Below are 12,996 nucleotides of genomic sequence, written 5' to 3' on the forward strand. Positions count from 1 at the left end.
GGAAAGAGCATTGGATTTCCATTTGCTTTCTTGGGGATCACCACTATCTCGATTTTGACACCGGCACTTAGGGTAGGAGAAGGAGAAAGAGACAAGTTTCCACCTCATCCGAGTCAGAGCTCTCAGTGACTTCCCCCATAGCAACGGGAGATGATCAGCCCATCACCCTAAAGGAAAGGAAATTCGAAGAAATAAGATCTGATCTTTCAGTGAAATAAGCATCTACTAATCTAACTAGCGAACCAATATGTCTATCAATAGCCCTGGGTTCTTACCTTGTCTTGACTCTTCACCGAGTGAAAGTGATACACTACTACTTTAGGTTCGAACACTACGGCATGTTACGAACATTAAGGCACCTATCCTTTCAAAAAGGAATCAATGGCGAACGTACGCTATCCAACAGAAGTCCCGACCGATATGACTATTCATCCTTAAGCGAATGCTGGAACGAAAGTAACCCTCGAAGTGAAATAAAAGCAAAGGGCAAATCAACTAATTGTTCTCTAATACCACCTCCTCCTGTATCTACTATTGGTTGACTGAAAATTCAAAAAAGAAAAAGTTGCACATCTTCTGAAAAGATAAGGGCTCGGTATCGGCTCAATCGAACAAGCTGAGGTATATAGGGAATAGTAGAACATATTGATTATCCTATTGGATTGGTTCCGCTCAGTCGAGATATGATGACTCAATAGGCATTGAGAGTTTCGATTCAATGTGGGAATGACTAAGACAAGTTAGGCTAAACAGATATGCATGCACCATAGAGGTTTATCCACCATAGGTTTGTACACAAGAATAGTAGTCACAGCGAGGGATGCACATAAATCAGATCTGCACTGGTATAAGTGATAGGTTTTGGAAACAGCATAATGAACGTAACGCACAGATGGAATAGAACTAAATGGAAAGTCGAGCCTGCTGATAGGGGATGGGATCACCTTCAAATCGATTTAAAGTGGCCTTAAAAGTGGATTAAAATGGGTTTCTAAAAAAGTGCAATAACTTAATTATCAAATGCCAGGCTTATACCATTACGACTTGTGATTTGTTTACGGTATGGACTATTGAACAAGTAGTTTTACGGTGATAACAATAAGAAGAAACAGTTTCCACTAATGAGCGGAGGTAGCCGTCACTCAGTAATTCATGTTATCTCACTAGGCAAGTCATCCCTACGCCAAGTCCAGTTGGCTACCGGGATCAAACCGCTTCGCTTGCACAGGCCTAGAAATTCTAACAAGAACAACTCCCTAGCTGACATCTTAACCAACTACTTCGTAAGAGCCCCACCTCCGAGAAATTACCAGAGGATCAACAAAGCAAGACAAGCCAGACCCTACGGCGTCTTTGTCTATTTCGTTCACTACTCCTCCTGAAAATGCTAGGCTAGCCAGTACTATTGAGTACTATGGACTATGGTGTACTATCGAGAGAAAAACAAGTCCATTAAAAAAGAATAAACTTCTATTTAGGAGGGAAACGAGAAAATGCATAGATCAATATCTGCATGAATAGCCGCTGCATAAACAACTCTAGCTCTAACTCAAGAAAAGAACTACAAAGAACAAAAGAAGAGTTTCTCCTCTGCAAAGTAACAGCAAGTGAAATTAGCTCCCTGTCGGGATAGAGATTCTCTATTATCTTGAACTCACTCACCAATACTTTAAGATCGTCAATAGCACACTACCTCTCCAAGGCAGTGCACTATTTCCTCAACAAAAGAGAAGAAGTAAACGATTGCCAGGTTGTAAGCACTTTGAGATATTGGCCTTCGGCTTAAGATAGTTACTTGACTTAAAAGCATTCTCGAGATCCTTATCATTTAAGGAACAAGAAGAGATTGTCTACTCTCGGCAATGTAAGAAGGTTCGTGAAATAGCACCCTGTCGGGGATCAAGATTCTCTATTATCCAATCCACATTCCCACTCTCCTTATTCATACATCAGTTCAGCTACAACAAAGAAGATATCCTTCCCATTCGTCTTGTCAGTCTTTCATTTCTTTGGTTTAGTTAGGAATAGGCATGAACTAGGCTAGCAGTTGTCACCAAAGCAAGGGACTAGCTTATCTTTTCAGCGAGACTCTAGAAGATAGGCTCAGGTCAAGCATTCCCATATGCCGGTAGAAATCCTTCTTAGCCCTCATAAAGCATGCATCACAGAGTCATAGGCATATGCTCCTTGATAAACTAGTTGGCAGGCTAGGTTCCGTAGTCAAGGCCGCAGGTTTGTGAAGAGCCGAGCTAATTAGGCGACCCACAGCACCATTTCATCGAGGACATGAGACGTGGTAAGCCAATTGGACCTGAAAAGGAGAGACAAGCCAGGACCCGAGTGGTTAAGTAGTAGCTGCATTGGTGCTACAGCCGACTGTCGTCGAGAGGATTCGGCAGGCGAAGAGTTGCGATGCTATACTTATGAAAATAAGAGCGATGGTTGAGAACAGCTGCTCCCTTTCCCCGTATAGGCTCTGCTGGTACATTCCAGTTCGTAGAGCGAATCTGTGTCCCAGACGATCGACTGACAGCTGAAGCCTTTCAGAGGCTTACGAATCGTGATATACGATCCACTCTCCTGTGATACTAAGATTTCTCCGCAGGATCCCTGGGATTTCTACTGGTGGAAAAAGAAGGTATGGGAGTCACCTTCCTGCAGACAGAGATCGAAGAGCTTGTATTGGAACCATCTCATCCCATTGGTGTTTAGAACAACGCTTCGCTCCTTAGCGGCCTACTCAAACACCTACTAAAGCTACTCAGGGTACTTCTTAACAAACCATGTCAAGCTACCTTGCTAGTTCTATTCCTGGCTATCCGTGGGTGGTTCATATCCAACTACTACTTGTTGCCCTTGCACAAATGTCTATCAGCTATTCCCATGCCTATCCTTTAAATAAACGTATCTTGACTAAACGCTTATCTTCTATTTCGAACTCAAAACTACTACTTGTTTCGCTCGCCTATCTAGCTCTATGAAATACGGATATACCGGTCCTAGCGTTCTCCTTCAATGGTCTGTTCCATACTTCTTTCTATCTAGACTTGTTAGCCTCAACGTTACGCATCCGTCCTATCCCGTGTCACTAACCCTAGCCCTATCCAACCAAGCCGCTCTTCCTCATTCGAGCTAAAAGCTCTCCCTCGTCCAGGCATCCGGGCATTCATTTCACTGCATTTCCCTCATTCAATCACTGCATGAAAAAGAAGCCATGATTGCATTCCACTTGTCGTTGATAGGACAAGTTCACTGACTATATGCGAGTAAAGACTACAGGGAAGTAGTCTAAAAACAAGTAAGTAATAAGTGGATTCTCCCTATAGAGCAGAGCATAGTGACAAAAGTTCCATTTAGATATGGTTGTATCATATGTATATAAAGAATGTACTCGCAATGAACTGGCTAAGTCCAACCAACCATGATGGCAGCCTGCCCCCCTATAGCCAAAGCAAGCGATAGCAAATAGTGATTTTATGGAGTAAGCTTCGCTCCGCGCCAATTAGAAAAAAGTGAAAAGACTCTATGCTCTGCTCATATAGATATGGGATTCCTACTGGGGTTCATGACAACTATTGTGACTAAGGCAAAACGTGAAAGAAAAAGGCCGCTAAGGAAAAGCACCCCGTTTAAAGAGATCCTATGAGGTCTTTGCTATCGCTTTCCACTTTCCGGGGAGGCTTGAAAGCTACTACTCAACAAGGTCGAGCTCCACGATGGACCATTCAAACTTCATACTACCGGGACAAGGACTAGACTAGACGGCTGCTTTCTCTGTTCATGCTCCGGCATAGGGGATCTACTAGCGGTAGGATAGGGGACAGAGTGCAACTAGTTCCCGAAAATGACGTTTACTTTCCTTAGGATCCATTTTCTAGAAAGTTTGTTTTCCTCTCGCCAATTATTTACGGAGCTAACTTGCGGGTTTGCATTCCAGTCTGCGAGCAATGCAACGAAGTGCGTCTTTCATACCAGGAGACCCCACTGCAGCTGGCAAGGTCACCGGGATACGGCCGTCCTTTCTTAAAGAATGGAAAACATGGCGCTATTGTATCCCCATCCCCAGCCTGTTCGGATCATCTTGGCATAGCACACCTCAAATGCTTTCCATTCATTACTGGAAGAAGAACAGCATTTCTCTATGCGCCAATGGGAATGCCACTGTCTTTTCTGAACGGAAGGGTACGTACATCCGTATGGAACCTGGCCAGTGCTAAAGAAGAGGAGGAGGGAAATGCCAGTGTTGTGCCGGATCTCTTTCTTGGAATGGAATCATACTTTTGAACGGCACTATTCCACGCGCCTCTAAATCCCGTAGGGGAGCTCGCGAGAGAGCGGTCCGCTTCACATCGCTAACTGAGATGAGACTACTTCCTTTCCTAACTGAGATGAGAAGACTTAGACCAGCTGACATATCAAGCAGTCAACCTTCTATTGAGATTGAGATGGCGATATTGAGATGGTATACTCACTTCTACTTCTACAAGCCCAGGAAGGAACCGAGAACTACCACTTACTTTGACTATTATAGAAAGCGGGAGAAGGGAGGGCAAGCAGTTTGCGGCTCTAGACTAGACAGACAACTATTCTTTCTGGTGCAGGTGAGAATAGAGCCTATCCAGATCGCGATTCTACATCAGGAGAAGCAAATACATGGGATGGGCTACACACACTCATGACTAAGACAAGCAAGGTTTCCGGTGAAAAGACAGATTCCTAGCTGGTAAGGATAGGTTTCATAGACAAGACAATCCAAGAAGGGTTCCTTTTTCTTAGCTTCCTTCTCCTTGGTGTGGTGATGGGAGGTTTCTTACAAGGTCCGTTCTGTTTCCTGCTCTCCGGTTTCCTGTGACAAGACAACTCGATTCTCTGGTTCTATGTATGCTAATACTACCTAGGCTAGGGTCGGTCTCTCACATCAGGATGTGTCCCTGTCCCGGCCAAGGGGCGATCCTTCCACGCTCTGGCACTAGTGAGAAGACACCCATTGGATGATGCTTGTCCTCTCTATGGATGGAGCTTTGGCCATTCCTCAAACGGAAACGGAAAGATCTAGTCAATCCTGTGATCTGATTTAGGCGGCCTCTTCCTCCAATCTTTTACTACCAAAAACCTACTTGGTCACTTACTCCTTGGGTCCAATACCTTTAGCTCTAAGCATGCAGCACAGAGATAGGTCTTTTTGAATAGGTTGAGGAAAGGGAACGATTGACCACAAAGGTGTGACCCTCGCCTCTAATTGATAGCCGAGCGAAGAAAAGAGTATTTAGCCGCCTACCTAGACCAGGATATCCTGATATTAGGCGCTGTCCTGCAGAAGGCTCAAGAAATAGAGATAGCCAACTATGCTATGCTACGGGATAAGGATAAATATCACGCGTGTGCTAACGATCTCGTCTTTGGCAATGACTATCTTCAGAGCGCACTATTATGATGAGCAGGCGCGCATCTATATACCAAGCGTTAACGCAGACAGCTTCATTCGGGCTGGCTACTACGGTGGCCATGCTGATGTATGTATATATACCTTATGGCAAGAATTTGCTCTACTATGACGTGAACTCGCTTTAGCCCTTTATAATGCAATCCTGCGACTTCTGACTTGCCAGGCACCTTGACGGTTATGCCAGTTTTAGGGGACCCTCTAGTAAGAATAGTCTAATAGACCTACTATAGTCCAGTCCAACATTCGATTCTTTCTTTGCTAGCAGAACTTGATATTCCACTCTTGGCACCGCACTTCAAGCATAAAAGCCCTACCTAGCTTTCAACCCAAGCTCAAAACCACCCTTGCTTTAGTTGGACCGGCATACATATCTTATCTCGTAAGAAACCGACGCCTAAACGCCTTGCCTTCACAAGCTCACTAACGGAATAAGCCTTCAAAGTCCCTCTAATATGGAATGGATCTGGATAGCTGGAGGTGGTTATGGATACCACGATGGTTCTGCCTCGAGCTTTAGTTCAAGTTCAAAATATGCTTCACGATTTGTTTTGTCCATAGCATAGGCATAGCATAGAATGTGTGTGTGTATGTGTAGGTATATACCAATAGAAAGAATTTCGCTTTGAGGATATTGCCGCCTAGGTGGAGAGACGGTACTGAGATCTAGTTCAATTGCTTAGAGATATCTTCCCGTGCTGGGATGAGATAGGTGCTTTCAAGTGATTGACATTCACGTATCACCGAATGAGGCCGCTTTTAGCCTCCTTACATCCGATTGGTCTTGAACTTGATCAATGCAAGCAAGAAATAGTGCCGTACTTGAAAGTGCTTACAGCTAGTGATGCTAGAGGATCCAGGGAATGGCCTTTCTTTCGTATTCTACTCAGGAAGCTGGTCTGGCGTATCGGAAAACAGACTTGGCTACTGGATGCCTATATAGATAAGGGAATCCACTTGATAGAAATGATTTGGTTATCCAACCCGGCCCGCATATTGAATGATGAAGTCTTGGGAAGAAAAGAAATAATTCCACTCTCTACTCGGATCTGGAGATTGGCCTAAGCCCGGCGAATGCAACCACTTCACCTGCCAGAGGACAATAGACGCAGGCACTACACGACAGGTTCTTCCGATTATGCTTCCTTTTCGAGTAATGCAACTAGCCCGATCCCTGCAGGAGATACATACGAGATTAAAAAAGAGACCACTCTCAACTAAGTTTAAGTCCAAGTCGGCTTCCGCTTCAATTCTTTACTTTGACGCTAGGTCTAGGCCAAATTCATTCTTTGACTCTTGGCCCACAGCTGCTCTGCAGGAATATCTTTTTCCTGGTGGATTCTGTGCTTGAATCTCTTTTCCCGGAACTTCTGGAATCTCAATCCAAAGAGAAAGCTTCTACCGGATACAAGTCAAGTTTCGTAACTAGAGTCGCAAATTTCTCATTTGTTACGATTAAAAGAGGAGCTATTGATGATGGCAATCCAATGAGTCTGAGTCACTACTGTGACGAATAAAAGTTTTGTGGAGCTATGCTCATGCTTTCATTTTTTTTAGAATGGCACGACCTAAACGCCCCAGTATAGTACGCCCTTAATGAAAGACGGGATGAGATCTCTTCACTTGTGCTCGAGTTTCATCGTATCGTAGTCGTAGTAGGAATAGGAAGCAAGGTTTCCGGGGAAAAGACAGATTACTACCTGGCACTTGTATTGTGTCTGCTCTACGAGCGCTTTGAACTGAACTAGTGATCCGATTCCGTGATTTCGCCACTAGAAGAGATCCACTCCCATGATGGAATCGACTTCCTAAAGCGCTTGGTTGGCTAAAGGTGACGGTTGGTTGAAGCTTAGCTTGGGTTGCAGGAAAGAGAATTAGTTAGGATAGGATAGCCCTTATTTGGTCCATCAAGCTAGGGCTAGGGAGTAAGCAAAAGTAGATCGTATGAGGGAACACTCCTTCCTCTTATCTTAGAAGAACTTGTCGTAGCTGTGACTACTCGGCACTATTTGAATGGAATGTCAGCGAATCACTTGTTTCACTCATGTATGTGACTAGTCTTGACTGCTGGGTTTTTCTTTCTATGGAGAACGCACGCTAGAGATGCTTAGGAAAAGAGAAGGCTAGAGATGCTTAGGAAAGGTTTGCTTACTGCAGTGCTTTGCTTCCGAAATCTAGAGTTTATGTGCCGAGGCGGGACCCACCTCTCCACTGAGAGGGAAAAGATCTACTGGAAATACTTCCTTTACGGGATGCATATTCCAATCATGAACATGAGGTACAGAACAGACAACAGGTACCAACCAATACCGTACGCCCTGCGGAAGCTCTATGCTATGCCCAGAACCCATTTGATGACTCTGTTCTTCGTTCGCAGGTTTAAAAAGGTGTTGTTGGGACTAAACTAAACTTGCCGTAGTACTAGTACTAGTACTACCTGACAATTCCCCTCGGGAGAGTAGATTTCCCATTCAAAAAGTGATACTAACCATGGGCTCAAGTAGTGAGTTACTCGGGTTTCCCCACAACAAGGATGTGCACTCAGGGGCCATAAAGCAAGCCTACGCTGCGAAGCTCCATTTCCTCCGCTATCGGGTACTTGCTTTTCCTTAGCTGGGTTGAGTTCTTGTCTCTAGTGGTGAGTCGCCATGATATTGATATGACCCCTTGGATCTTCGGTTCCGATGTTAGTCCAGTGGCAGTTTGCCTAGTTTTTTGTGCCGGTCCCAGGCTCTTGCTCGAGTTTACGCCCTGCCGGGAATTAATCTTAGAAAAAAGGAATTCACGGCCGGAGCATTTATATATGAAAATAGGAGAACCAGTCAAGCTGAGATCCATTACCCAAGACTACTAAGAACCAGTCAAGCTTGCATCCATAAGACTAGTTTCACCCTTGCCTTTGATTGACTTCATTATACGGGACAGGCCGATTTCTTTCTTACTTTAGAGCTATATCGCGTTTTTCATCCCTACGAATTCAATTCAATTCTCACGAAAAGATCTCTAACGTGCGTTCTAGGCTCTGTCGCGTATATAGAAACGGGCTTGTACAAGCTCACTATTCTCGATCAGGATAAGAAATGGCTGGCTATCCCGATCTACTACCTGCTTCAGAAGCTGGAAGCACCTTTGAATCACCGGCTAGTATCGTCTCACCTGCAGAAAAGAAAATCGAGTTATCTATAAATATATATAAAAAGAGGACCGGATCCTCCCCAAATCCCACCCATAATTCCATTCTTATAGATCTTTTTCTTACATAGAATTAGATCCGAATTGACATAGAATGAGGAAAGTCAGCCAGGTTCGGTAGTGAAGAAAATCTCTTGTCTGTTCGCTAGCGTCTCTTTCTTCGATGAATTAGACTGGCACTCACTGATCCCGACTTCTTCTACCTATGAACTGAACCTCCACAATGCTTCCTAAGCTCACAAACCAGCACAGCAATGGGCCCGCAAACCAATCAAAGTAGATCGGCGTATGAGGGAAGGGATGCCGGAAGGAAGTCTTCAGATAGTTCATTCAGTCTCCTATCTAGGACAAATCGAGTTCTGGTTCTGATCTGGCTCGTACACTACGTCAACTAAAGCAGTTGGGGCATCGGTGAATCAAATCTCTTGTCTTCAAATGGTTTTCTCTCCCGGGCTAGCTACCGAGCACTTTGAGTAAGTGAGTCTAGTGGCTCATTTCTGGATGAATACCTTAACTGGTGGATCTGTCTCCAGCTCTGAGGCTTATGTGGGCGTAACCATTTCTGTTTGTGAGCTTAGCTTTCCGTCGAGATGCGTGAGAATAGTTGACCATTGCTTTTTCCTCTACCGGCACTATTATCGATCAGGTTGTCTCTGTTTGCGGGTCTAAGGAAAGGAAGAAAAAGATCCAATAAGTTCGATGGGTATTGGTCATAGGCTTGAAAGAGTGTTTCATAGCTAAGGTATCTTCCGGATATATATGTGCGAGATCCAATAGGGTCATAACCCAGTGCTTTAGCGGACTCTGGTGCCAGATCGTTTCTCAAATCATAGAGAATTGATAGAGCTAACCATATGAAATGCATCGATTTCACTATGCATCATTACCAAGGCCATTGCCAGGGAAAGGCTGAACCAGATCAAATAGCAGCAAATAAAATAGTAGATGAAGGTCTAAGAGATGCCTACCCAAGCCTAGCTGATATGATAATATCACCTGACATCTAGACTAGTGCTTAGAATGGCTATGCCTACTGATCTTGACTTAATGCCTACTGATCTTGACTTACCTACCTTGGCATGCAATAGTTTCGCCCACCATTAGATTAGTGGTATATTCTTCTAGAAATATGGATTCCTATAAGCCTAGAAGGAAGTATGACTAGGACTCATGTGTGCTTCTGCCTCTATTATTGTGGGCTGGAAATCCAGATGGTCAGATGAATGAATCAAGTCCGGATAGATAGATAGGATCCCAACGATTCCTGTCTACTTGCTAAAATAGTTTTAGATGGCCTACCCCCACAAGAGATATTCAATCAAGCTGAAGGGAAAACCCCCTCAAGCAGAGTCAAAAGACACAGTGAAAGAAGCCCGCTAACCCACTCTTCTTTCCCCCCACCTACCCGGTAGGTAAGTAGGGGCCTCGTCATCTCTATTTTCCTTCCCAGGAAGACGGAGAAACTACACCTTATTTTTACGAATTAGAAAACGAATGAGATCAGAAAGGCCATCATTGGGGCAAACGATGCAATAGCTTCGGTGAGAGCAAAGCCCAAAATGGCATAACCGAATGATTGTTTAGCCAATGAAGGATTTCGCGCCACGGAATGAATCGAAGAACTGAGAACGTTTCCAATACCGACAGCAGCTCCCGCTAAAGCAATTGTAGCAGCTCCAGCACCTATTGATTTAGCTCCTTCTAACATGTAGAGTTGAGAGTTGACATTGTCGGGTTTCACGCTTTTCCTTCGCAACTAGAAATTTCGAGTTCGAGTATAGTATAGTATTTCTCGTTGATTTGATTCCTTCCTCCTCTCCTTATCCTTAGTTGAACAGATGAAAGCGAAAGGAGTTGCTTCAATGAAACTGGAAAACCTAAAACCCACATAGTGGAATAATAAACCCAGCCCTGCCCTTATCTTGGGCTTGACAGGTAGACTATAAAGAGATTCAGTACAGCAAGCCTGCGCAGGAGTTCTAGCTATTTCCAATTTGAATAAATAACCCGATCATATCATATCATATCTTGGAAAACCCTAAGACTACCCGAGGCTGTACCCTATAGTAATTTCCTTCTACCTCTTATCTCTATAGTCTTTACGTCGTCTCCTGGGTCGGTTAAGCTATAACCTAGTAGTACCGGGAACAACTCCTCTAAGCATCAAGTCAATTAAGGAACCCGATTTGTTGGGTTTTGAACTGTTAAATGGTTACACGCCCGACATACTGTGGGTGGCTAACCCGATTCATTCCTCGAATCGTAAATCATTACTATTTTTGCTTGCTCGAGTAGAGTCGAAAAGTGGGGAACCTGGATTCCCAGCAGGTGATCTCGATCACCATAATATGATATTTTGCATTCCCTTAATTTCTGAGATGGAACTCTTTTCCAACATAAAATACAAGTCTATCAGTTCAATAAAAGTATGGGTTAACCATTCCTCCTCTTAAGTTAGGGGTTTGGGATTAGTAGAGTAGTATAACTACAGCTCTAGTAGTTAAAGGCGGGAGGGGTCCGACCCGACTATTGGTTCTTTCCTCTAAAGAAACATAGCTAAAAGGTGTCTGATCTTGTCTATATTGTCCGAAGTAGCCTTTGCTTGTCAAAGTAAGTGAAAAAGGGTTTCAAAATACTATACTGTAGCTCAAGTATGCATGGAATAGCACAGGGTTATCCGCTTTATTATCTGGCTTATCTGCTTGAGAAAAGTGAACTCTTAGCTTTAAACCTACTTTGTCTTTGTATCTTAGCCCTTCTAGCTCTAGCTTAGGGGCCCTTTCCTAGCTTATTCAACTCTTTCTTCGGCAGGATCGAATGAGGATGATGGGGGATGCTTTTTTTCAACTAAACAGCGTTCATCTGCTTGCTTTTCATTTTATGACGCTGAATGTGAGAAGAAAAATTGGAACTACTTGCTTGCCTGTGTTAAGCATGTAGATAGAACCTGGCGGGCATAGAGTCATAATAAGCTTCTCTTCTCCGCTGCGCGCCTACTGTACCAAGCTAGCTAAAATACCAAGCTCCTGTGGGCTAATCTCATTTCCCATCTCATGTAACAACCTCTTCGCCCTTTACCCATGAGCTTTTAGAATCTATTTCCTATTTCTAAGCCGATTTTAGTTTTGAAAATGCGCTGAGCAGAGTCAATTTCTCGATGGCACTTGCTAAAGATCGTATCATAACTACCGGGCCTACAACACAAACGTCGACTACTTCATTTCACTTCCCCCGGGAATCGGCTACCAAAAAGGAAGGTTGCGATAGTGTGTAAGCTGTAATATACATATTCTAGATAGGCTGAAGACAGAAGGATAGGCTTGCCGGGAACAAGAGCTTGCATTCGTATTTTGTTGTTGTGTTTGTGTTGTGATCTATTGGCTGCCTCGTTTCTGGTCAATCTTTCCTGTGGCAGATAAGGGCCGATCTAATAGAATCGACTCTAAGAAGATTGGAAGTGGTGAACCGGATCTTTTTTCTATATAAAGGGATCAATCCTTTTGGCTCTAATAGCAGTGAATAGACTCCGTCTAGATTTGGAGGAGTTGTCAATATGCCTCTGTCTGGTGCTGCTTCGCCGGTATCGGCTTGTGCTAATGTCATAGATCACCTACTAGGAGCTTAAGTCGACTAGACTTGACTCGAGAATAGAATCGAAGAGAAGCGAAGCCTCGCCAAGATAAATACAACCCTATGGCTATGGTATGGCACTCACTGCAATGACACGACCAGGTCTATAGAAAAGTTGATACAGATCTCATACAGGTAAGGTTCCGCACTTTTCTAAGTAACTACTAGCTCCGGATGCATCTTTCTCATTGACTGCTTTCTTCAAATCAAAGTAGGACGAACAAGGAAATGGAACTGGTCAATGCATTTCTAACTAACAATTGACCCTATTCCTCGAATGGCGCGTAGAGTGGAGTATTGACTTGCCTTGAAAGGATTGGTTCCCATCTTTTTCTAACCTCGGGCAATAGCTGCTTCCCGGCACTTCTTAACCCATTCCCCCTTGCTGACTTCTACCGTTGCACTCTCCTTTTGGCACCTAATCTAGGTTTTTTTATGACATTGATCTCAAACCGCCACATATTGATAGAATTGTTCAACAAGTGCCGCTTCTGAATTTGTCTCAAATTACCGGAACAGAATGTCAAAGCCAGTAGTTTGAACTGCCAGTGGAGTGCCGTTGTTTCGAAGTTGTTGACTATTGTCCAGCTATCAAATTAGTGTAGACAGAAGCACTGTTTGAGCCTTGTCGAGAATCCGTTCTGGCACTTATTGTCTATAGCAAAGTGAAGGAATAGAATGATCATCCTGCTCCTATTTAAACAGAATTCCATGGAAAGTGTAGCAAGCCG

This window comes from Zea mays, unplaced genomic scaffold (assembly GCF_902167145.1).
Source record: "Zea mays cultivar B73 unplaced genomic scaffold, Zm-B73-REFERENCE-NAM-5.0 scaffold_66, whole genome shotgun sequence".
Lineage (NCBI taxonomy): Eukaryota > Viridiplantae > Streptophyta > Magnoliopsida > Poales > Poaceae > Zea > Zea mays.